Raw genomic sequence first — 3,374 nt, forward strand, 5'->3', positions numbered from 1 at the left:
TGGGAAAGTACAGAGGGAAGGAAATGTAGTGGGAAAACAAAGGAGGGGGTAAGAATGCTCGACAGGAAATGTACTCATTACCTTGCTGTAACTGTAACCCTGTAACCCCTCTATACAGTATCTTTACAATAAAAAACATTTTTAAAAAGATTACCAGCTCATACTCCCATGGATAATTTTCTATACCCCTTACATGCTTCATATGGCTCAAAATGGGAAACCAAAAAGAAAGCAACTTTCAATATAGATTTCTATTGTTGTAACACTGAGATGCCAAATGCATTGCCAAGTGCACAGAAACCCAGATTACAGACATTAACCTCTAGAATTCTGAGTTGTCTTCTTTGGCTGGAAATCTCTTAATTGTATTATATACAATATGAAGAAATGTCCTGAAAAAATATTCATGGATAAAAAACAGTTCTACAAAATCAAGAAAATCAACAGTTCTACAAAACCAAGTCAAAAAGAGGAAAATAAAACAAGAAAATTTTTATTCCTGTTTATATAAAGCAAGGATTTAACTTGGGTCTACCAATAGTCTGAAGAAAAACAATTATTTAAGTGAGTTCTTATTATTAACGTAGTAATATAATGACATACATGGTAAAATAGAACCTGATGATGAGCCAAGAACTCTGGCTGGGAAATTCAAGAAAATCTTTCTTGCACAATGTCATGATACATAGGAAGGGAGAAAACAAATACTCTGTAAAATGATGAAAAGTTTACGAAGTTCAGTAATCTCCAAATATTATGACCAAGGAATGTAAAGTATCAGGAACTAGGTAGCAGTAAATTGGAAAGTGAAATTGGAGTGATTGAAATGGCCATATAACTTGGTATTATGTCACTTTCTTAATATGTACAGGGCCCTGGGTTCAATCCCCAGCACTAAAAAGGAAGGAAGGAAAAAGACCAATTGTGAGGTGGGCCTAGCACCATCATAGATGTTTTATTCTCTAGCCCATGATTGTATACTGTTGATTACACATTATTACTGCATGGGAGATTTTAACAGTTCAGTTGCCCAAGTCCCAGCCATTTTTACTTGTGTGCATACAGATGTATCAACATCAGCTGATATGACGTGGGGGCACCAGTAAACACCCAGGACAGAGATATCATGATAGTACACATGAGTCTAGAACTTGAAAAAAAGTCTATGAGTCTTTTATTTCTGCAGAAAAATAAATGCACATGGTATGTTAGCCTAGGTATGGATATAGATTAGTCTGAGTTTAAATGTACCCATATACCAGTTTTGCAACCTTGAGTAAATTACCTACCTCTATTTACACCTCCATTTCCTGTTTTGGACATGGGAGGCAATGAGACTACAGTGCAAGTGTATTCACAAAGTGTTTTCTGGCTATGTATTTTAAAATTTATTATAACTGCCGTTAGTTGATTTGTTTATATAGTGTAAATTTGCACCAGGTGCTGATGAGCAAAGCAGAAGACGATGAAGTGTGCTGTCTTAGGTCTCTCAGGTACTTGATGTAATTCCTTATACTCCAAAATTTATGAAGTCAGAGTTGGACAACAGGGCAATTTTAAAACTTTTCTCTATGGAGCCTTAGCATTTTTCAATATCAGAAGGACTCCAGAAAGATGGAAAATTAAAATAGAGAAACCGGGGCTGGGAAGGTGGCTAAGTGGTAGAGTGCCTGCCTTGCATGCATGAGGCCCTGGGTTCGATTCCTCAGCACCACATAAGCAGAAAAAGCCAGAAGTGTGGCTGAGGGTCAAGTGGTAGAGCGCTAGTCTACAATTGAAGAGTTGAGGGACAGTTCCCAGGCCCAGAGTTCAAGCCCCACAACCGACAAAAAGAGAAAAGAAAAAGGGGGAAAATAAGAAACCACAACAGTCCTTTTCAACTGGCTTACTGTTAGTCCTTTTGACCTATGATGCCAAATTACCAGACACTGAATTGGTTATACACAACAAATTTATTTCTGCACTCTGGAGCCTGGAGGTCCAAGATTGCAATGCCAAGACAGTCAGGATTTTTTTTTTCCTGAGTGATGCACTGTACTAAAGATTAGGAGTCAAATCTATTTGGTTCTGTTTATTTAAATCCCAGTCATAAAGGCTTGCCTCCATGACTTAATTACCATCCACATACACACAAAGGCTCACTTCTGCCTCAAACTGTGATCCTCCTACTTCTGCCTCTTTTATCAATATGTGTCACGTTTGTTTTAGATGTTGATATATTCACCATACCAACAGCAAACCTCCTATACCTTCCAGAGTCTATGTCAGAAGTAGTTAGAATTATAGGCATGCACCATTATTTCAAGCTGAATTTTTCTAAAAATAAATCTTCAGTAGCTCTGCTAACAAAGAGATATTCACATAGTTATCTTTAGTCTTCAATTCTCTGCCTCTGGAACTTCTTTCTCATTTTTCTCCTCACTGAAGCCGGCAATTTTGTTATAACTCCAGTTTTGTTAATGCTTTCAAAATATTCCTTTTTAGTCTACATTCTTCATGCTTCATGATCTATATCATAGTGATTTTCCTTACCAAAAATATTTGTCTCAGCCAGGAGAGGTGACTGATGCCTACAAACCTGAGGGGCTGAGATGTAAAGACTTTAGTTGGAATCCAGCCAAATATTTTCTATCTAAAAGGAAACTGGGTGCTTCTTAATAACATAAAAAAAACATTATTTCATATTTGTTATAATAACATCTTACAAATTTACAAGTATTCATTTGATAACTTTAATAGAAACAAGGAATTCAACATGAATATCTCTCAGGAAATCCAAGTCATTCATTACAACCCTAATTTGTTTTGGGGAGAGTTGAAATCTCATTCAGAAAACATAACCAAGTGCCATTGTTACATTCTCCGTTCTGTCATTATCAAACATGCTTCAGAGGAAACAGAACTAAACAGATATGAGTCCTGGAACATATTGTAAATGCCAGCATTGAATGATCTCTCCATGGTAAGAAAATCTTCACAAATTTTCATGCTCCTGAACAGCCCATTCTGTTGCTTTGCTCTGTGCCTGGATGAGTTTTCCCATTTGTCCTTCTCTGGCACTTCTTCTAGGGCAGTGTGTGTCTTTTCCTTTATTCGGCCAATATGGAATCTTGTTTCCTCTTGCAAACATTCTGAGAAGCTATTGCCAGGCCACAAAAAGTACAAATAAAATTTTTATTCCATATTCTCCCCTCACAGTTCTCCTGACCTGAAAAACTGTTTACTGAACAAAATGGAACAATAATTGCACAGTGATACAAACCTGAAAGAACATTATTACACTACTCATAACACCAGAGAGGAACAAGTAGAGGAATCATTATCTGCGTGTCACCAGTATCAATCGACCTACTGCTTCCATGTTTAAGTGGAAC

The sequence above is a fragment of the Dipodomys merriami genome, unplaced genomic scaffold (assembly GCF_024711535.1).
Source record: "Dipodomys merriami isolate MVZ:Mamm:240054 unplaced genomic scaffold, mDipMer1.0.p SCAF_986, whole genome shotgun sequence".
NCBI classification, from domain to species: Eukaryota; Metazoa; Chordata; class Mammalia; order Rodentia; family Heteromyidae; genus Dipodomys; species Dipodomys merriami.